The 23,459-nt window shown below is 42.9% G+C and overlaps 1 protein-coding gene across 2 annotated transcripts in view; it reads right to left on the bottom strand.

Annotated features, from left to right (window-relative positions):
• Positions 1-23,459, bottom strand: part of htr2cl1 (5-hydroxytryptamine (serotonin) receptor 2C, G protein-coupled-like 1) — a 138,946-nt gene that overhangs the window by 66,102 nt on the left and 49,385 nt on the right. Inside the window, exon 1 of one of the 2 annotated variants that reach the window (XM_058067124.1) lies at positions 1,371-1,614. The exons of the other annotated variant lie outside the window; for it this stretch is intronic. The gene's annotated coding sequence lies outside the window, so the exon portion shown is untranslated. Of the gene's footprint in view, positions 1-1,370; positions 1,615-23,459 lie in introns of those variants that run through there. 2 annotated transcript variants of the gene reach the window in all.

Below are 23,459 nucleotides of genomic sequence, written 5' to 3'. Positions count from 1 at the left end.
ATTCTTCTCTATATAGCATGTCCTCTTCATAGGTGTTGAACTATCAAAGAACCTATTCCTAAAAAGGGAGTGAAGCTCCACCATGTGTGACTATGTGAAGGTGATGGATGTCATAGTCAGTCAAGCAGAGCCGGTACAGTGAAGATGGACCACCAGCTAATAGGATTGAGAGGGCAACATCCCCAATTGATCACATTGAGATCAAACTCCCACCCCTTTACAAGCCTAAAAAAAAAAAAAAGAGGGAGCGAAAAACCACAAACCCAATCCTGATGGGCCTCCAATAATTTTATAAAAGCCAGCCAGGTTTAATTGAGCGAGGAAGAAGTAGAGAGGAAAGAGATGCCAGCGAAGAGCCTGAGACAAAGAGACGGTGTGCATTCAAATGAGAATTATGGAACAATTTCAATTCTGTGACAAAAAAACAAACAAAAAACAAAAGGAGGCTTTTTGGATCACACTTCTTAGCGACTTCCTGGAGAGCGGAATGCAGCCAACAGCCACTTCATTGGGGACACTTACACCTTCTCATAAGGTCTAAACACTCACACAAAGACAGTGATGCTCATCAAAATGCTGAACAGTTTTGGTTTTGCATCTTTTTTTCACCCCACAACAGAAACCACAAGCAGCATGACCTCATTCTCATAACACCTCATGTTACACTTCATTTGGAAGCACCGGTACATTTGGGAAAAGTGTAGGAATCAAGATTGTAGGGGGGGGGGGGGGGGGGGGGGTCTGTGTTTTGGTTTATGGACCTGGGATGTGATGGCATGCACCAACTAACTGAACACAGGAAATGGGGGGAAAAAACCCCGCACAGCCTTCTTCCTCGGATCGTTCAATTCCCAGTTTGGTGCAGAAATTTGCGCACTAAAGTCCCGCCCACGCACGGGGGGATGAGGCGCAGCATTAACACGGCCACGCCCTCCTCCTCCTCCTCCCTACATCCTTCCACCCGGATTGCGACCACCACTGGAACGCTGCACGTATTTAATTACAAATATTTTAATGAATTCGCATTCGCACTCGAGGAAACTGTGGATATAAATCACAATCGTGCGCGTTTAGGTTTGCGTTTTGGATATTTTTTTTGTGTGCAAAAAAAAAAAAGCAAAGTTAATGCACACTTTTGCCTTGCAGCGATTGCCATGCGTACGCGGCCAACTAAAGTTTCACCAAAAAAAACAAAAAACAACACGTCCACACCCACGCATTCAGCATCCAGTGCAGCCAAAATGTGATGCCTTTCCTTTCCGATATTAACTCCAAAAGCCGGACTCGACCTCCAAGCGTCCGCCAGTCAAAGAGTATTTCTCATGCGTATTATTTCACAAAAAAACACATAAACGATTGGATTGTCTCACCTGCTCATACCTCTAATGGCTCCTTGTTACACTTTTTAATTGTCCTTCTTCTTTTTAGTTCAATTCCATCCTCCTGGTTTCAACCGCGGTTCCAGTAGGTCCTCATTTTTGTTGGGGGAGAAAGTGATCCTTCTTGAAGAACTTGAAGCTTCCAAAAGGATGCCAAAAGCTGGACAATGTGCCAGTGGTTCTCTGTGGGTTCAGACTAAGCTGCAGGTGCGTCAAGCAAGCAGTCCTGCACCAAGACTGGTTTAAAAAAAAAAAAAAAACGAAACAGGAGGGGGGCGGTGACAAAAGACCCTCTTCTCCACTAGAAGGTCTGCTGTGTGTTTCTATTAAAATGGCATCACGATGTGATGCTCTCCAGTTGGAGCAGGGAAGAGGATGATGATGATGATGATGAGAGAGAGAGGTCCCAGTGAAATGTAAATAATGATTTGCTAGGGAGGAGGGAAAAAAAACCGGAGGGGGACCACAGCAAGCGGGAATATCAACTCATTCCCGACTGTTTATTCATACAGGTATTCGGTACACGTGTCCGCCGCCTGCGTGGAGCGTGTAAGTGCTGAGAGGCTGCATAAATGATTTCAGCTCAATGGGACTCAAACATGGGAACACCACAGAGTAATACACCCCTCACATTTCAGTCATTTTATTACAGTACACTTTAGAGTAGTCCTTGTACAGCTTGTATTAAATGTTAAATTATAGCAACATGAGAAGTAAAATAATTGTTTACAGCCAAGCATACATGAGTGCTGCACATACTTAGGTACATAGGTGGGCTGTGGTTCATTCATTCATTCATTCATTCATTTTCTACCGCTTTTTCCTCACAAGGGTTGCGGGGCTGCTGGAGCCTATCCCAGCTGTCTTCGGGTGAGAGGTGGGGTACACCCTGGACTGGACTCCAGCCAATCACAGGGCACATATAGACAAACAACCATTCACACTCACATTCATACCTATGGACAATTTGGAGTCGCCAATTAATTAACCTAGCATGTTTTTAGAATGTGGGAGGAAACCGGAGTACCCGGAGAAAACCCACGCATGCACGGGGAGAACATGTAAACTCCACACAGAGATGGCCGAGGGTGGAATTGAACCCTGGTCTACTAGCTGTGAGGTCTGCACGCTAAACACTTGTCCGCCGTGCCGCCCGGCTGTGGTTCATTCATTCATTTTCTACCGCTTTTTCCTCACAAGGGTCACGGGGGGTGCTGGAGCCTATCCCAGCTGTCTTCGGGCGAGAGGCGGGGTACACCCTGGACTGGACGCCAGCCAATCACAGGGCACATATAGACAAACAACCATTCACACTCACATTCATACCTATGGACAATTTGGAGTCGCCAATTAACCTAGCATGTTTTTGGAATGTGGGAGGAAACCGGAGTACCCGGAGAAAACCCACGCATGCACGGGGAGAACATGCAAACTCCACACAGAGATGGCCGAGGGTGGAATTGAACCCTGGTCTACTAGCTGTGAGGTCTGCACGCTAAACACTTGTCCGCCGTGCCGCCCGGCTGTGGTTCATTCATTCATTTTCTACCGCTTTTTCCTCACAAGGGTCACGGGGGGTGCTGGAGCCTATCCCAGCTGTCTTCGGGCGAGAGGCGGTGTACACCCTGGACTGGACGCCAGCCAATCACAGGGCACATATAGACAAACAACCATTCACACTCACATTCATACCTATGGACAATTTTGAGTCGCCAATTAACCTAGCATTTTTTTGCATGCACGAGGAGAACATGCAAACTCCACACAGAGATGGCCGAGGGTGGAATTGAACCCTGGTCTCTTAGCTGTGAGGTCTGTGCGCTAACCACTCGTTCACCGTGCCGCCCGCCAGATATGTGTGCAGATCTGGTCAGTTTCAAGGCATTGTGCTAAATATTGACACCAAGGACACAGTTTGTTGTTATTTTAATAGCTCTCCCAGGTGCCCACTGACTGACCGTCTCCACGGTTTTCCATTTTCAGCCTTGAGAAGCAACTTTAGTCCCCAATGCATGTAAAAAAAAGGTCACAAGACACCAACATTTTGACTTGGACACAAGACACTTGGACACAAGACACTTTACACCGATTTCCATGCAAGAGCCCATCTGTAAGAGATGTTTGTACTACTCCTAAAAGATGATTTAATCACAGTCCAACCTGCTGAGAATTTAATTTCAATCGGGGTCGGGGGGGGAGATTTAACAGAATATGAAGGTGTCTGACACCATTTATGTAAACAGAATTAGCGGAAGGAAATCCCGACACTATCAGTATGTCAGGCTTCTCCCTTACACTCATTATGAACTTCAGTTGACAAGGACAATGGTTTTCCACTAATGTGTCTGACATCTGAAATGATGCAGCAGGTCTGGATCAGGTGTGTCTAAATCATTGCAGCAACCCCGTTTGACCCTCGTCTTTGCTCACTTTGATTTCCTCGCGGACCACCGACCACCTACGTACAGTTTTGTTTAATTAAACCGTATATGCACGCGCGTATTTTGCAGCCGGGCTTGATATATCACATCATTCACGAGCCGCACATAACAGTGGAATTTCATCCCATGCATTTAAAAGCAGCGATTACAAAAGCAGAAGGATTATTTTAGAAATAATGCTCACAGAGGTTGGCTTAATCCCATAATGGGAGAAGGACACTAGGTTTGATTTAAGCAGTTCTCAACATCATTGCAAAGGCCGAAAATGCATCAATTTGATGCATTTAATGTTTAGAGTTAATTAGTACAAGTCATAGGAGAACCATAGAAGAAGCATTGTCATAAAGAGCTCAAGGTGGTCATGTTGTTTGACGGTATAAAACATTCAATATTTCATATTCATAGTCTGATTTAACTCAACCAACCTCATCACTCTCATCATATATTTCTCTCACCATCTCATATGCCTCAGCACCATCACTTTATCATTGTCAGTCATCATTCATCCCATCTAACGCTCCATCAACCTCATCATATGCCTCATCATTCATCTCATCGTCCAACTTTGCTTGCAACTCATCAGTCATTTTGAGTTCCTGCACCTCATCCACCATTATCTCATTTCCCCATGTCTCATGATACAGTAAACCTCGGATATATCGGATTCAATTGTTCCCACTGGTTTTGTCCGATATAAGCGAAATCCGTTATATGCGTATACCGGAAAATGTCCGTTTTACGCATATATCGGATTTATATCCGGTATATGCGTAAATCGGATTTTATCCGTTATAAAAAGGCACTTCCTTGACTATGTTTCCAATGTACCTGGACGCGCAGGCAACGCTGCAAACGCTGCAAATGACGTCGTATAGCGGCCTGTCACGATTCGGCGAATCGGAGCGCCACGATGCGGCCATCCGATATATGCGAGGGAAATTTAATGGAAATGCATTGGAACGGGACTGGAGATTTTGTCCGAAATAGGCGAAATCCGTTATAAAAAATCCGATATATGCAATGAATTTCTATTGGAAATGCATTACAGAAAAATCGGTTCTTTTTTATCTGTCCGTTGTGAGCGAATTTCCGATATATCAGAGTCCGATATATCTGAGGTTTACTGTATACTCTCCATCTCTGCATTCCATCCATTCATCTCATTGGCCGTCACTCATCATATATGCTTCCCCATCATTTCTCCATCTACTCCATCATGCCTCTCAACAGTCATCTGCTCTCATGCCTTCATCCATCTCATCTTCTTACTACATTTGCTGTAGTCGTGTAATTCCTTACATCCCTACCTCTTAATCCCAGCAGCACTCCCATGAAGACCTCCAACCTTTCTTTGTCAATGCATGGCTGCACATCGTCCATCGCTTACAGCCCGATAGCTCATCTTGTGCCACGAGACGGGAATGCCATTTTATCATCATCAATTTTTCCCAACCTATGAAAATGTGGGTCTGGTTTTCTGCTCTTTAAGTGTAGTAGATGTTTACAGTCATAAGGGAACTCAAGTGAGACACTATGTTAACATCAAAGCAAAGATCAGCAAAGCCATGCAGAGGAATGGGAAAAGCAACACTTTCAATTTAAGTGCAATGCACTTTACTTGAGTCAATGCACTTCATTTAGTCAATGCCCTTCAGTCAAGTGAAATGCTTCTCCAGCAATCATGTATTTGGGGCTTGACTTTACCAAGCCTTCCTCCCGCACTGCAGAGTTCTCCTGTCATCTTTGGGGTGCACGAGCAGGAGTATCTGATGCAACATCAGACCAACTGTGACACATGCACTCACTCGGGGCGAGAGTGATTGATGTGGATTTTAAATGCTCCGAAGGATTTTGGAGCTTTAGCACCAGAATGGTCTTCATTGACGATTCCACACATGCAGCAATACAACTGCAGAGCACATGGAACATTGCATGCATGTTCTCCATATTAGTTCAAAGAGAATGATACAGCAGATGTACGGTGGAGACCGCACCGCCACCACGTAGCTGTGGTCCATCCACCTTTTGGGATGTGAGGGAATTCAGCTCATTCGTATTCATGAAGTGACTGTCACAGCACCAACATGGGTTGGCCATCCTAGCAGTCCTGCAGCCAAATATTTCATCCGTCTCCGAAGACCGAGCCTATGGGTGCCTTAAACATCTGCGGCCAGTTTCAGTGAAGACGTTTACACAGAGAAACAAAGCCTGAGGGCTCCCTACTGCATCCTTTGAACAACACTGTGTTTAAACTGTTGGCCAGACTGTGCAGTGTACTATTCCAGTAAATAAATATCATTTCAATAATGGCAATAGTTTAGCACAGGGGTCTCAAACACGCGGCCCCCGCCTTGATATGAAAGTTTAATGTTAGTGCGGCCCGCGCAAGTTTGATATGGATGCTGTATGGTATCATGTACCCAGAAAAAATTATTACGTTTGATTAATGTTCATGTTAAAGGTTAAATAACTGTTAATAGTTATCCTCCCTATTTGTGTGGAAGTGGTAAGTTTTTGGCTATTTAAGTTTAAAGGAAATAACTTGAAGGCTACCGTTTAGGTTTCTAGCTCTCTAGTTTGCGAGTTAGCATGTGTCTCGAGACCCTGCAGTTGCGCAATATGTTGTAAATAAAAAAAGAGTATAAATGTGACTATAGTCGTGTTTTGTCATGTCTACAGGGCTCTAATAATGCTTTGTTCATTTTAATCTGAAAAAAATAATTTGGCTTCCCACCAACTATATGTGGTTTCTTAAGTTTTTATTATTTGCCGTTTTATTATTATTATTTTATTTATTTATTACTGATTGATTGATTTTGTTTATTCTTGATTTGTTTATTTCTTTTTCATCTTATTTTGTGCAGAAAGATAAAAATTAAGATATTTGAGAACAGTGGAATGTTTGTATTTTTTTTATTATTAGCTTTTATTGTAGAAAATCGGAACCAAAGCACTGAAAAAGTTTGCATATTTTTCTGTTTTTAATAAATGCGTTCTTTTTTGGGGGGGGGAACCTGATGCGGCCCAGCCATGCCCAGACCCTAGCTCCAGTGGCCCCCAGGTAAATTGAGTTTGAGACCCCTGGTTTAGCAGTATTACCATATACAGTATGTTCCGATTAAGTGAGTGGAGACCATTTCCTGCTGACACACGGGTGTAATACTACACTGCCAGAGATAAACCAATCAGAGATCAACACATAATACACACAGCAGGTATCTTAACGTCCACCACACCTCCAGGGCTGTCCAACAACACCGCTCCTATCTCTGCTGTGAAAGCCAAGTGAAGTGAATTGAGAGCTTGCTAGCATGTCAAAATCGTACTTGGAGGGTTAACAAAAGACAAACGACAGACTCCGACAATGATGAGAGGAAACCCAGCATGTTTGATGGCAAAATTGATGCGATGACGGTGGCGCTGCCGGGAGGACTAACTAGACGACAACAGATTCCCACAATAATTAGAGAACCAGAATGTTTGATGGCTAAATTGATGGAATCGAACTTGGGTCTCCAAGCTGTGTGGCCTGCGCATTAACCACTTGCACGCACGTCAACCTGTGTGAGTGTTGTTGTTGTTAAATAGTAGAATAAAGCTCAACTAAACTCAATAAAATCATACAGTAAATCACCCCGGAACCATTCAAGTTGAGGGTGTTGCCACCCGAACGGTTCAGGCAGTTTGTTGTGGTTTTTGATCTCGTTTTGCTGCATTCGTCGCACTGTTTACGATTAACTAATCACTACTGCCAATGCAGACGTATGCTGCTTTCCTTTTCCACTTTCTCATTCATGGCAAGTCATTATTAAAGATGGAAAATGTACTTGTAATAAAATGTAATACTGCTCAATGACTGCGTCATTCCATAACTGCCCTGTCTTCTGTCTTCTTCCTGGTTTCGGTTCGGTAAATAAACGACCTGGCTATGAATAAAGCATTTACGTTATGTCTGCAGTTGACGAAGCAGTAGACGGGGTCCATCATTTTTTTCTTTCTCATATTTAATCTTCCTAGTACCGATCGGGTGTCATGCTTATTTTTAGAAAAGAGAGACAGGCCACATTTGGAATCAGTGATCTATGAGAGGCGGCATGGCTGAGTGAAAGCGTAATGAAACTGTGTGAGGAATTACAATTGGACCCTTTTCGCATGACTAATTCATTTGGACTGATTGTTGTTGCTGGACTCTGATAGACGAGTTTATACTTACAGCTTTTTGATAGCATCTTTTTGTTGCACACTCAAGAGGAATCTTTTCCAATTTCAACCCACGCGAATCCAGTATATGATTTATTTGATGATGCCGGGTGCATACATCACCACAGGCATGTTCTTTGTGTTGATGTAGGAACAGACTTCCACAGAATTCCCAGCACAGGATAGAGTCTGCGGAACGGATCATTGGAAACCGCAGAATGTCTTCGGTACATTAGAGGAGGTGAGGTGCAAGTTCTAAATTTAGAGAAGCAAAACACACACAGACACACTCTATGCACATCAAGTTCTCGAAAAAACGTTGAGCACGTTAATGATGGAATTTCAAAAACAGGTTAACAATGGTTGCTGTGGATGCTGTGGACGGGGGTGCCTTGGTTGACACGACTGTTAATTGTGTGGAAGACGGGAAGAGTACGACCGTGAGTCCAACCTGTCCTAGACGTGGAACACTGGGCCAACGACTCTGCAAGGGTACTGGAGGGTACAGGGGAATTTGCCCAAGTCGTCCAGATGTGCCTTGTGGACTTGGAAAAGGCATTCAACCCTGTCCCTCACGGTGTGCTGTGGGAGGTCCTCCAGGAGTTAGGAATAGGAGCCTGGTTTGCCTGTTCACAGTCACCAAATCTGTTCATCATTTTTATGGACAGAATTTGAAGCCGTCCAGTTTGGGGACCTGGGGATGATGTGGTCTCCATGACTTCATTAGACTCTGACCTTCAGTGTTTACTAGGGCGGTCCACAGCTCAGTATGAATCTTCTGGGATGAGACTGAGCACCTCCAAATCTGAGACTGTCGTCCTCAGCCGGAAAAGAGTGGAGTTTCGGTTGGGAATAACGTCTAGAAGCGTTTGAGTATCTCTCGATCTTGTTCACGGCGGGTGTGCAGGTGTGAATCGGTGCAGTGTCGCACCCTGAAGAGAGAGCTTACCCAGAAGGCAAAGCTGTCGATTCACGAATGAGTAATGGATGCCAGATGGTGCAGCTGTGCGAAAGTACGTTGGCTAACCTCAAACCCCGATGCCTTAAGATTCGCACTGGACATCAAGTTGAAAGTCAGGGCTTTTAGCTCGATGGCTAGTGCTACCAACTCTCATTTTGTTGACCTCGGTTTGAAACCAGGCAGGATTATGGTCCAGGCTTATAGCTCACCAGCTAGTCCTCTCATCTGTGGACTCGGTGGAACATTATATGGAAGTAAATTGATTTCATACAGGCATCTCATCGGGGTGCCTATTGGACGTCATCCTGGTGAGGTGTTTCGGGCATGCCCAGTCGGGAATAGGCCCAAGGACAGATTTATGACACCCTGAGAAACCATATATTGCAGTTAGCTTGGTAACACCTCGGTTTTTTCCCCCCAGTGGAAGGAGACCACACTCTCTCTCTCCAAATTGAGACTGCTGTCCCCACCTCCAGGGTTGAGCATCATTTGAATTCAAAAATTCCGGTTCTTAAAATTGTGATTGTGTGAACCTATGAGGTGACTACAAGGTCAACTCTAACAAAAAGAGGTATTATGGAATTGACCAAACCATTAGAAAATGATTTTATTACATATTTAGCCTATTCGTGCATAAAATTCTAACGCTACTCTGCAAGAAAGTAATGGACAAAATGTAACCTTTCACTGAATGAATTGAAATATGAAATTGTTCATAACTTCTGGAATGTTGATGCACACAGAAAAATGATGCATTCAATGTCATCCAAGCATAGCATCATTTAAAGTGTTACTGAGACGTGTTAAAACCTAGTAGGCGTGTGAATGTGTGACAATGAGCGTGGTTCAAGCCCAAAGATCAGAAGGTCAGAGTTTGATTTGCATCACATTCAAATTCTATGTGTCTCTAACAACGATTCCTTAAAAAAAATTACATTCAGATGCAATAACAAAATGAAATAACACACATTCTTTTTAATTTAGTTTTCTAACCAACTACAGTGGATTAAATGGAAATCAATTTTGGAAATAGTGTGTTTTCTTTTATCTAAAATTAATATAACATTTATTTTCAAAGTTGGCCAGTGTGCCCTTGAAGAGACAAAAAAGCTTTCTCTCTAGGGATGCTGAAAAAACCTTCCTGGGCCAATGAGGATAGTGGGGAGACAAGAAAGCCAAATTCAACCCTATTTATGACAGCAGCTACGTTCGGTATGTTTTTTTTTTTAATGATATCCCTTGCATGTTGTGTAGGGTTGTGAATAATAAACCGATACAACCAGATCCGATTTGACAATCGAGAGAAATGGCTGCTTGAGGGCACAGGGGCCTGGGCTGCTGACAAAATTTTGTCTGAGCTGAAATATTGTTATTACAGTTTCATTATGAAAATGTTGACCGAGCTAAAACATCATTTTCATTCCACCTATGTATTTTTACCACTTTTCATTGCAGTATTTATTTATTTCTTTTTCATTTCTTATTAATAAGCTTTGCTTCTTCCTACTCCTTGTGGAACTGCAAATTGATTATGTGATGCATTCAATTGTAACCTGATGCATGTTCAAATCAAATCACACCATTAGCATTACCATAATTGAATCAAAGGCTTTTTATTCATTCATTCATTCATTTTCTACCGCTTTACCTCACAAGGGTCGCGGGGGTGCTGGAGCCTATCCCAGCTGTCTTCGGGCGAGAGAGGCAGGGTACACCCCGGACTGGTCGCCAGCCAATCACAGGGCACATATAGACAAACAACCATTCACACTCACATTCATACCTATGGACAATTTAGAGTCGCCAATTAACCTAGCATGTTTTTGGAATGTGGGAGGAAACCGGAGTACTCGGAGAAAACCCACGTATGCAAGGGGAGAACATGCAAACTCCACACAGAGATGGCCGAGGGTGGAATCGAACCCTGGTCCTCCTAGCTGCTCTAGGAGCTGTCCTCCTAGAGCACCGTGCCGGCTTTTTATCGATATATAGTATTATATATTATGTTGTTCCCATCAAATAAAGCGATTCAGCAAGTCGTTATTTTGGTCCCTGTCTAAAAATAACTGCATTTGACATGTTATTCTGTTGTTGTTTATCTTTTGACTTTATTTTTGCTCATGCCTTATAGCATGCTTGGGGATATGATGTGCTCTTTTACACATTTGAAAAATGCTGCAAGAATGCCACTTTCATAGAATTGGCTTCTTTATTTTATAATGTATGTTATCTTGGATGAGTTTGAGGATTAAGTACTGATATGTCATACTACTATGTTGGTTCACTTTGTCCACCACAGTAACTTAAGAAAACGTAAGAAAACAAGATAAGAGCCAGAAGGAGTATACATTAGAGGTCTACACGGCTGTGCTTTTCCTTCCCACAGCCGTGGCACGACAGCCACAGCCCGTCCACAGCCGTGGTGATATTTGAGCGGCCAGCCGTCAGCCGGCCGAACAAGTGCAAAAATTAAATTACCTCTTTTCAGCTCAAGACAGTATAAATTGTGTGAAAAAGATGATGTAAGGAAGGATTATGGACAATATAGATGACCTTTCAAGAAACAAATGAGGCTATCAATATTTTTTTATATTAGTTTTCCATAGCGGCGGCATGGCGGTTGAGTGGTTAGCGCGCAGACCTCACAGCTAGGAGATCAGGGTTCAATTCCACCCTCGGCCATCTCTGTGTGGAGTTTGCATGTTCTTCCCGTGCATGCGTGGGTTTTCTCCGGGTACTCCGGTTTTCCAAAAACATTCACATTCCAAAAACATGCTAGGTTAATTGGCGACTCCAAATTGTCCATAGGTATGAATGTGAGTGTGAATGGTTGTTTGTCTATATGTGCCCTGTGATTGGCTGGCGACCAGTCAGGGGTGTACCCCGCCTCTCGCCCGATGACAGCTGGGATAGGCTCCAGCAACCCCCGCGACCCTCGTGTGGAAAAAGCGGTAGAAAATGAATGAATGAATGAATGAGTTTTCCATAGCCGTGGCCATGTTCTTGAGATTTCTTCAGCCCGCCCCGCGTGGAGCCGTGGAGCCAGCCGCTCCGTGTAGACCTTTAGTATACACCACTGACCAATAGTCTTTAATGGTCTATAATATCATAGTCTGTAAACATCCATTGACTATGAGAAATGATGCAACTGTTCATTGACAACAGCCACCCCAATCAGTACAACTAATTCAGGCTTTAATAGCAAGGATTTGCCGAGGTTGGCCTGCGATCCCACTTATCCGTCAGAGGTGCTGTGGGCTCAAAAAGAGTGCGAGCCACTTCTTAGTCCATTTTAGGTCCACAAAGTCTTGTAGTGACAGTGTGCGCCACATGTTGATAGTGTCAAGCACAATATAATCCTATAAGTGGTGGCTTCCATCCAAGTGGTCAAAAGCCACTCCAAGGAGGCTGCATTCTTTATTCTGATTCAAGGAATATCCGAAGAAGAATTCATGTGCTTGTTCAATAGAAGAGTTTATCTCCAGGTGCTGATGAGGCCTTTATCAGTAACTAATGACTCAGCAACGCATTTGCCATCTGCCTGGACTGGCCATGAGCTTAAATTGTCTTCCCATGCCAGAGAGTGTTGTAAAAGCCATCATTAAGCACTTCATTCCACACTAAGTGAAGGATTACGTCTGACAATGTCGCCATATCTAGAGATTCAAAGAAGCTCTCGTTGGCCTCTTGGCTTTGACCTATGAGTCACTTCATAATGGCGCCTTCAGGATCCTCATCGTTGGATGTTTTGTTTGCATGTGCTTTAGTCTGCAAGGCGGCTCCAATGCTGAATGTGACGGTGACTCGCCTCCTTTTGCACAAGGTTATCAACGTCGGCAGCCATTATCATCTTGGCTCTTGCTTGAAAGGTATTCACTTTCTTTTTAACGAATCATCATGTGAGAGCGATGTGATTGTTCTATTGAACGCCCTCGGTTGGTAAGAGGCTGCATTCAAGGCTATGCAGTTTGCATTCATCAGTTTGAAAATACAAGCTGATAAAAGAGACGTAGTTGTCGGGATTGCTTTGCTAGGATTGAAACAATTAAAATAGAAATTATAGACATAGTCATATCGGCTAAATCTCCAAGTGATACCTGCTGTCAGTAATGGGAATCTCACTTTGTATGTGACCACTCATTCATCCATATCATTAGAAAATGCAATCGGGTCTCATAGTGGGCTGAGTTACATCAGGGGTGTCCAAACCTCTTCAATCAAGGCTATACCGGACCGTAGTGGTGAAAAGAGAGCTGAGCCAGTTGAGGTGGCTCGGGCATCTCGTTTGGATGCTTCCGGCCGCCTCCCTGAGAGTCAGGGCACCCTCGACCTGGACCCAGATAAGCGGAGGAAAATGGATGGATGGATTGATGTCTGCTATATTGGGTAATATAAGAGTAAAGATGAGTATAGGGGTGTTAGTTCAACTCTAAAAGACTCTAATCTATCGAGAAGGTAATAAACAGGTTTTCTTTGCTATGATTATAAATATATTTGATATGGAAATATGGACCACCTTCGGCCATCTCTGTGTGGAGTTTGCATGTTCTCCCCCGTGGGTTTTCTCCGGGTACTCCGGTTTCCTCCCACATTCCAAAAACATGCTAGGTTAATTGGAGACTCCAAATTGTCCATAGGTATGAATGTGAGTGTGAATGGTTGTTTGTCTATATGTGCCCTGTGATTGGCTGGCGACCAGTACAGGGTGTACCCCGCCTCTCGCCCAAAGACAGCTGGGATAGGCTCCAACACCCCCCGCGACCCTCGTGAGGAAAAGCGGTAGAAACTGAATGAATGAATGAATAGAAATATGGAATCCTACTTTGCAGAAATCCATTTATCATGGCCGGGTCTTGAACCAATTAACTGTGATCAATGACCACGTGGGTAGGATTGGCTGTTGTTTGAATTTCAATGATTCTGGTTCCAATTCCAATTCCTCATTTGAATTCCAGTTCCTAACTATTATTGATCCCAATGCTATTAAGAGGCAGGCTCATAAAAGTTTTCATGGTTTAAATGACGCCACAAACTGAAGTGTTTTTGGGATGGAATGTCTGAACTTCCCCAATATATATTTTTTTTATGATATTAACTTTTTGTCAACTTCTCTATGAAATTGTGACAGATCATTTTTCACAGTAGTACACTTTCACAAAAGAGTGTGTGATGCTGCAGGCACATAAACATGCACAAGTCTGGGTGCAGAATATCAAATACATAACTTGTAAAAGGTTTGTCTATGAGCTATGAGTTTTGAACTACCATATTAGCACTTTGTATACTTGGCTGCTTCAATGTCAGTGTACGCTATTACACCCTTATTTGATGTGCACACGTAACTAGGATGCAGGGCGAATTGTATGAATTATTATTTTGAAGGCAGAAGGTGTGCTGTGTGGGTTGAGAAGGTCTCTTTGAGTTTTTGCTACAGGAGACACGATGCGTACATGAATAAACTTGCATCTTGAAGCCGTGGCTCCTGTCCTTTATTAACAATGATCTTGAAACCCTCAGTTACATTGGTATATTGTTTGACTGATTCCCTGATTCTGACTGCTTAAAGGAAGATGTAGCGTGTGAAAGACAGGCACTACACCATGAATCTGGAGGTCTTCAATGTTGGTCATGCACACTCCTTCATCTTTGTGTTGCAAGAGTTGCCCTTATATGACCGGTCTTCCTTTAAGGAAGTTGCATCGTCTTCATTGGTGCTCGTTGGCTTCTTTTTCATTGGTGTTTGCGGCTATTTCTCCTATTTCAAAAAAATTTAACAATCCCAGGAGAATTGGAATATTAGGCCCAGTTCCCATGGATGCCGGATGCCCAACTCTACATTGAAGGAGACGCTGGCTTTGGACACCCCTGGTATTTACTGTAGAGACAGTGACATCTCAGCAAGTTATGTAAATAATATTTTATTTCAGAATAATTTTGGACACTGCACCCCTAAAAGCAGAAAAACAGCCAGTCCAGCGTCCATGTTGTGACGTAAAACATTCTGTCACTATTGTCTAAAATACTTTCTAGTAAGTTTGGTAAATCCCAAGGATGACTAGACATAAAAAAAGCCTCTGGTGTGAAGTGAGTCACTCTCAAGGTTGGAGGCAAGATGGTCCGAATGGAAGTGTTCAAACAAATCTGACTCATATGAGACTCTCGGGCAATACATGTGAGAGATCGGAAACTGCATCAGCTGGGCGGCAGGAAGATGACATTGTCACATTTGACATGCATAGATTTAGCTTGAGAAGGTGCTGAATAAATGCAATTAGTATTAATAAAAGATAGCAATATAAAGACAGATTATGGCTGTCTTGTTCTAACCCATCAGAGAGGCCAAGAGAGAAAGAGTGTGTTCGCTGTTCGCTGCCGTGTCTCCAATCTGAGTGGATTAAACAATACCCTGCTGTGACATTGGCAAAACCTCCAAATCAACTTGGTTTCATTTTACCTCCAACCCAAACACCACCCGCCTATCTCTCACGTACACGCAATAAAGTAACACTGATCCACCAGCAGTGTGAGCGGGTGGACGTCAGACCACAGAAATACAGATGATGCTGCATGCTTGCGTTACACAAGAAGCTGCCAGGGTCAGCTTGCCAGACAAAATCTTTGACCAGAAGCGACTGGCCTACTTTTCACTGTGAGTAATCTCCATTCATATAAAAAAAACACTTTTTGGCTGCTTCTGAGGCCCAAAACATTGAGCTCAGAAAAGAAAGCAGTTGCGCAATCCCCAGTCTGTAAGTTAAATAACATGAGCACTTCACAAACAACTTGGAATTGTCTCAAACTGAGCTGGAAGACGAGGATCTAAAGTGCATGAAGTACAATTAGCCGACTCAATGAGCAACCATGACAGTTGTACAGCTTGTAATGGAGTATAGATTTACCATCCACCCAAAATGACAACAATTGTATCGGAAAATAACAAAGCATAGTGATAGCATCACAATATGGGGCTGCACGAGTACTGCCAACATTGGGGGAGCTCAACATGGTCCCCTCCCTTGGGAAACTGGGCTGCATGGGTTTTTTTCCAACATGGTAAAGATCCAAGACAGGATATGAGCTGCTGAGAATTTTAAGGCGAAGATGATACAGTGGTGGCGGCACGGCGGTCGAGTGGTTCAATTCTATGTGGAGTTTGCATGTTCTCTCCGTGCATGTGTGGGTTTTCTCCGGGTACTCCGGTTTCCTCCCACATTCCAAAAACATGCTAGGTTAATTAGCAACTTGAAATTGTCCATAGGTATGAATGTGAGTGTGAATGGTTGTTTGTCTATATGTGCCCTGTGATTGGATGGCGACCAGTCCAGGGTTTTCCCCGCCTCTCGCCCACTTCCACACGAAATGGGAGGAGACCATTTTTTTTCACTGATGTCATACATGCCATGGCTGACCCCATGCAGTATGACATTATAGTCACGTCTCATCAATGTAACATTACTGACACCTCATAATTTTGTAATTTCCCAGTGTCAGTGAACGTGTCCATGTGTCCTGACTCTGTGGGAGTTTGCTGATGTTGTTTTGGCATGTCGCCTGTTTTGTTTTTGCAATAAAAATATCCTCATAGTAAATCTATACAAGCTATAGACCGACTACTGTGAATGGTTGTTTGTCTATATGTGCCCTGTGATTGGCTGGCGACCAGTCCAGGGTGTACCACGCCTCTCGCCCAAAGACAGTTGGGATAGGCTCCAGCACCCCCTGCGACCCTCATGAGGAAAAGCGGTAGAAAATGAATGAATGAATGAATGAATGATACAGTGGTCAACTATGACACTGTTTGGCTTGTTAGCTTCTCTGTGGGTTAAAAATTGAGAAACTTTTATTGTAATTGTTGATCTCAAATCCGAGGAGAGATGTTCACATCGTACTTGCCTTAAGGACGTATCCTCATTCCGACGTAATTAGCCATGAGAGTGCTACTCCATGTAGTGTAGCATATACAGTATGTACAAGGGATGCTTCCAAGTGTGACTCTTGGTTAAATATTGAGCAGATGAAGCCAAAATGCTGTAAAATTTATATGTACTATAGAGCATTTCTTCATTTCTTACTTGAACAAAAATGCATTGAATGTATGGATTTTAGCATAAGACCAAAGTACCAAAGGTCTCAAGGTGCTAATGTATTTTGTGAAGTTTTTACTCCATGAAGAGTAAAAGTATCATGGATCTATGCCTAAACAGCTAAAAAAAAAATGGATCTCCATTCCAGTCACATGCCCTCCTTTGTCCACCATATCTTCTGGAGATGTGATCAAAGATTCCGACAGATTGCGACAGGATTATTACATATTCATCCTCCTCTGCCAACCATGTCTCATTAAGCTACAGTGAGGCTACATAAAGTGATGACATATGAGTGAAAAGCATGACCAAAGGGCTCCGCCAGTGGAGTGACAACACAACATGGCCCCGCCTCCTACTGACAACATACCATCACCGCATGACAAGCTTGGCGAAAAGAAACATGTCTTCCAAATAAACGCTTCAGATGCAATATCAATTGTTGATGAGGGCACACGAGTCGGGAGCAAAAACAGTTTTGACCGCAAGACACTTGATTAGGTACACTTAAAATGACATTCAAACATGAATGGCACCAAGATTACCGTGTTTTCATTTTGTGCACAATCAGCTGCCTCACATCACGGATTAGCACAAAGATATTTGTCCCAAGGGTGCACAGCAAGGGATGAAAGGCGGGACAAAGAAGGACAGCGGGAGACCACCGGGTGAGACAAAGGCATGCAGGACAAAGTGAAATGTTGCTGACCCTGCGGAAAGCAAATGAATGACACGAATATCAAATGGGTAGGCGAGGCAGCAGACAGACGGATGGATGGATGGATGAAAAGCTGCAGAGAACAAGCTTTAAGGCACAGGCCGGACTGGGAATCCTCCACAACAAAGCAAGTGAAGAGAGAGCAATGTCATGAACGGTAAAAGAGTTAGACATGAAGGATTCTTTGTGTTGTCTTCAGGGCGTCTTATTTCAAAGCTTTCCAACTGCTGGAAATAAAGAGTGCACCTTAAACTACAGTGCAAGGCGACGAAGTATTCAAGTCCACTCGAGAAAAAAAAAAAAAAAAAAGCACACTGAATTGAATTCTCTCACAGTCTACTGTGGTTCTTTAACCAATCCCTTGGACACCACTGATCTTGACAATCTCAATTTAGGGAATGAAAGAAAGAACTGAACTCCCCCTGCGGACTGTCAGGTTCTGATCTTGACTCACCTTCCTGCCGGATGAGTGACAGACGCGAGGAGCGAGACAGACAGGTTGACAGCGAGGGTGCATGGAGACGAGAGACAAGACGTTAAGCGAGACATAGTGGCGTTAGCGTCATTGGTCCATAGCGAGGTACTGCCATCTTGGTCTGAGAAAAAGACCTGCTTGTCCTAGTCCCATTCTCGACTGGGAGCTTTGCTGGAAGTCGATTTTTCCACCTAAATTAACTCCCAAAAAAACACTATACAGTTTAATTAATTAATTAATCGTGATTAATTGGTTCCAGACCTGACCGCTATAAGTGAATTTCCATGAAGTAGGAGTCAATATTTTCGTAGAAAACCTGTTTCTGACTTGCTAAATAACAGTATTAGAGCCCGGGCGACATGAAATAACACCCCTATAGTCACCTTTCTATTCCCATTATCTGTTTACACAGAATAGCCCTGCAGGCTACAGCACCACTGCAGGGATATAAAAGATGGCCGCTGCGAGCACAGCTAGCTAGTTAGCTAACTAGTTAGCCTCTCCATTATAACTGAAGAATGTGGAAAATGGACAAATTAAGAAGGCAAAAACATACCACTTCCACACGAAATGGGAGGAGACCATTTTTTTTCACTTTTTTTTCCACATGCAGTATGACATTAAAGTCATGTCTCATCAATGTAACATTACTGACACCTCATAATTTTGTAATTTTGTAATTTCCCAGTGTCAGTGAACGTGTCCATGTGTCCTGACTCTGTGGGAGTTTGCTGATGTTGTTTTGGCATGTCGCCTGTTTTGTTTTTGCAATAAAAATATCCTCATTAGAACATGAATACGGATATTGTCTAAATAAACAATAAACAGTTGATAGTAAATCTATACAAGCTATAGACGGACAGTACTTTAAAGTACTGAATAGTGTCATTCCTATTGTATTGTCCCTAGGGAACATATCATAAAATACTGAGTGGTGTACTCACATCTGTGAGATACTTTCATTGCATTCCTTTTACTTGAATTAGTTAGTTTCACCCAGCAGACAAGTCCTGCCGTGGTTAGGTGCAGTAAAAAAGAAAACAGAGCTCCAGGGCTCATTCTTACACCTGACAGTTTTCTAACCTTGCTTGTGTTTGTCAGACATGTTTTTTTTTACTTTTTCGATCCAACCTGATTCATCCTCTGCCTGCTCTCTCCACTCTCTCTGGCTTCCTCCTGCATCACCTCCATCACTTACCGAACTCTTCTTCACCCCAACCCACTGTGCTCCTCCTCTGTCTTGCCTTTGAGTCATTGATGATTGTGCATGGTGCTCGCCTTTTGGTGCTTATCTGGCTTTAGTGGCTAATGTGCACACTGCGCATGTCCTTAGAGTACCGATGCAACTGTGCTTGTCAAGGTAGACTTTGGGGCTCTTTCTATGGTTTGCATTGAGTATAAGAGCTTGCATGATCTTACACTACCTCATTACCTTTGAGAAAATGACTCAGGTTCTTGGATCTGACCCCGTTCCTCTTATGGAAAGTGGTTAGCAGTTCAAGGTTACATGTACTGGAGTGACCTTAAACAGACGAATTGATTCAAATGGCAGCAGGCAACAGGGCAGCCTTGGTTGTAAAGTAATCAACCGCCATTGGATTCTGATACAATTACTGTTGTAACGCAGTAATAATTCACTATTATATGTTATATGCTGTGCTAACGCAGATGAATAAGCACCTTCTTACAGAAGATGGTAATGTGTTTTACAGTATACGTTTAACATGAACTCAGATGAAAGTGAAGTTCTCCAAAAAACACATTATTATATGCATACATGTAGAACATCTATGGCGGAGGAACCTGGAATATTTCATATCTGTATCTTTTAGTACAATAAGATTTTTGCCCCGGCAGAAAGAGACGTTTAACTACATAGAAGAAGGCAGAAGGAGAATGAAAAAGTCATCAGAGCCAAGTGTCGCGCTAAGTCACCTTCATACAAACACACACCAGCACACAGCTTCCCTTAAGCAGTCAACAATGGATCGATCTAATGGGGAGAAAAACCTCCCTTTAATGCAGTAAATCCCGACACCATCCGGAGAGGATTTATCCTCGGGTCTTTGTAGTCGGGCCTGTTAGTAGTTGCCTCACCTCAACATTTCTAGTATAGCTCAGCTTGATTCATAGTCATGGCAACAATGGGACACACTGACTTTAGTTCTTCTGGCCCACTTAGATGCTCAATGGCTCCTCCTTCAAAACTACAAGTGTCACTAAGTACGCTTTGGAGGGGCAAATCCCGATGATGATGATGATGATGAACATAATAATATTGAGTTTTTTCTTCATAAGCCTATTCAAAGAGAGTTGTGGTCTTACATTCCGGTCAATACGGTTTCCATGACAAAGAAAGGAAGCATCAATCCGTGAAGCTGTAGAACTCCTAATTTGGACATTCTGCAGCACCTCTCGAGCCCAAAATAAGCCATCGAGTGCCTAAGCCCACACAAGAGAGCAGTCGAGTGAGGAGTGCTGCCATTTTCAGCGGCGGGGGAATGGCGCCTGAGGCAGCAACAAGGCTCCAGGCAGCACAACACTTTACCTTCTTAAAATCCTGCACAGTGTATCAGTGCACGATTCCTACACTGGCTATAGAAAGGCCACCGCTGTATGGGTAGTTCATGTTTTGGGATGTATAGAGCCAAAATCCCAGCATGCACAAGAAAAGTACACAAAATATAATCAGTGTCATATATTCATACATTGGTTCATCCCAAACAACACAGTGCTAAGATCAGCAACATTATCCCCATCCCTCATACATCCAAGCATGTATGCCAGCGTATGAATCGGTAAATACCGTATCTCTTGCCCTACGGCGCTGTGACTTTAGGTGTCATATCTGTGGTTCTGGTCAGGCGGCGTCAAACTAGTGTGTCTTAATAATAACAATAAAAGACGAGTATAAATAAATAGGCGAGAGTGCGTCTTCGCCCTGAGCCAAGCCACAGGCACAGGCAGATGGAGGGCGCAAATAAGGCTTGGAAACAGATGTGTCTCTGACAGTGTGAATGTGAGACAGAGCGAGTGGAAGGTGGGGGGGGGACATGCTCATAAATAATGGACAACTCTCCTGCCGAGAAGAGGACAGTTATTCGGAGAGCAAAACGCACAAAACACCAAAAGTGACTTAAAGACGTGCAACAATCCAGTCCTACTCAAAGATTGATTCCAAATCAAATATACAAGCACTTCTTGTCAGGCCATTAGATCTCGTCACCAGTGGAATCACCAATGATGCTCATTTCTGTACTCCATGTTTGTTTGTGTAGCAATATAAAAACATATAGATTAGGGGTCTCAAACATGCGGCCCGAGGGCCAAATGTGGCCCACAGGACACTAGTTTGAGGCCCCCGCCTTGATATGAAAGTTTAATGTTAGTGCGGCCCGCGCAAGTTTTTGATATGGATGCTGTATGGTATCATGTACCCAGAAAAAAATTATTACGTTTGATTAATGTTCATGTTAAAGGTTAAATAACTGTTAATAGTTATCCTCCCTATCCGTGTGGAAGTGGTAAGTTTTTGGCTATTTAAGTTTAAAGGAAATAACTTGAAGGCTACCGTTTAGGTCGCTAGCTCTCTAGTTTTGCGAGTTAGCATGTGTCTCAAGACCCTGCAGTTGCGCAATATGTAATATTATATATGTAATATGCAAAAAGTATAAATGTGACTATAGTCGTGTTTTGTCATGTCTACAGGGCTCTAATAATGCTTTGTTAATTTTAATCTTAAAAAAATAATTTGTCTACCCACCAACTATATGTGGTTTCTTAAGTTTTTATTATTATTATCATATTTATTTATTACTGATTGATTGATTTTCTTGATTTGTTTATTTATTTTTCATCTTATTTTGTGCAGAAAAATAAAAATTAAGATATTTGAGAACAGTGGAATGTTTTATCAGAGCTTTTATTGTAGAAAATCGGAACCAAAGCACTGAAAAAGTTTGTATATTTTTCTGTTTTAAATACGTTTTTTTTTTTTTTTGGAAAACCTGATGCGGCCCAGCCTTGCCCAGACCCTAGCTCCAGTGGCCCCCAGGTAAATTGAGTTTGAGACCCCATGATATAGATGAACAAATTTGGAATGGCTGGCTTGTCGAAAAGCCTGCGGATGACTTGTCAGCTCTCATTGGCTTTTTTTGGGAACGCACCTATTTCCTGTCCCTCTTGTATCCTGGTGCACTTCGGCCTGCCTGTCAGCGCCCACACGCTGTAGTCGCACGCTGCAACACTCTCACGTGACATGTGGGAGAGCAGTGGAGTTGGCACCACAAGCAGTGTGTGTGTTACGACGTGGAAAGGAGCATGCAACAACATTGACCGCATCCTCATATGTTCATACCTTACATTGATAACTTTTAATGTCAGGAAGTTTTCCAAATGGCTTTTGACAGTTTTTAAAGATAGTATCAGGAGGATAGAACCTCAGGTGGTACCAAGTAGCTTTTGCAGAATATGGGACTTTATTTTATTGAATTCAATTGCAAAACCATAAATAAGTATTATTTGTTAGTTACACAAAAAATAACCAATTTCCACAAACAACTTGGTGTAATATACGGACAAACAAACAAATGACTTTAGTTAGCGTTTTGAGACGGAGAGCAGTGAATCATGGGAATTTCCTGGACAGTCAATGCCTGTGGCCACATGATTCAGAACATGCTTATTAGCTTTATAACAAATTTTATCAAGCCGAGAATGTTGGTCCCACAGGAGAGGAGCCTGACACCTCAAGGCTCAGCATCATACTGCTTATTTGGATTCTACTAAAATACAAACTAAAATACAAAATGCTAGAACCAATAATCATATTGTAGTAATATCACTAATTGCATCAGGTAATTCCATGACGAAGCATACTCCATTATAGGCCATACAAAGCAAAAAGAGGACGCCAGTACTCAATGCAGTAAGAAAGCAATGATTGTAGTAAACATTGTGGTGAGCATCCTGTTGTCAGCGGTGACATTTAATAGCAAACCCCCAGATGCATTGTCGCTGGCCCCCACCATTTCTTCTTAGAGGAGTAAATACGAATTTTATGGCTTGACGCCACGCTCTCAAGGCGAGAGTGATGGCTCTGCTGTGCCTTGACTCACAAGTGGAAGGAGGGCGCTTGCATGGCTGATGGAGGGAGAAAGACGGTAAAAAATGATGTCCAGATGACCTTAATGAATCCCAGT

The sequence above is a fragment of the Doryrhamphus excisus genome, chromosome 3 (assembly GCF_030265055.1).
Source record: "Doryrhamphus excisus isolate RoL2022-K1 chromosome 3, RoL_Dexc_1.0, whole genome shotgun sequence".
Lineage (NCBI taxonomy): Eukaryota > Metazoa > Chordata > Actinopteri > Syngnathiformes > Syngnathidae > Doryrhamphus > Doryrhamphus excisus.
The sequence above is the reverse complement of the archived record's forward strand: the minus strand, read 5'-3'. Positions and strand labels throughout refer to the sequence as shown.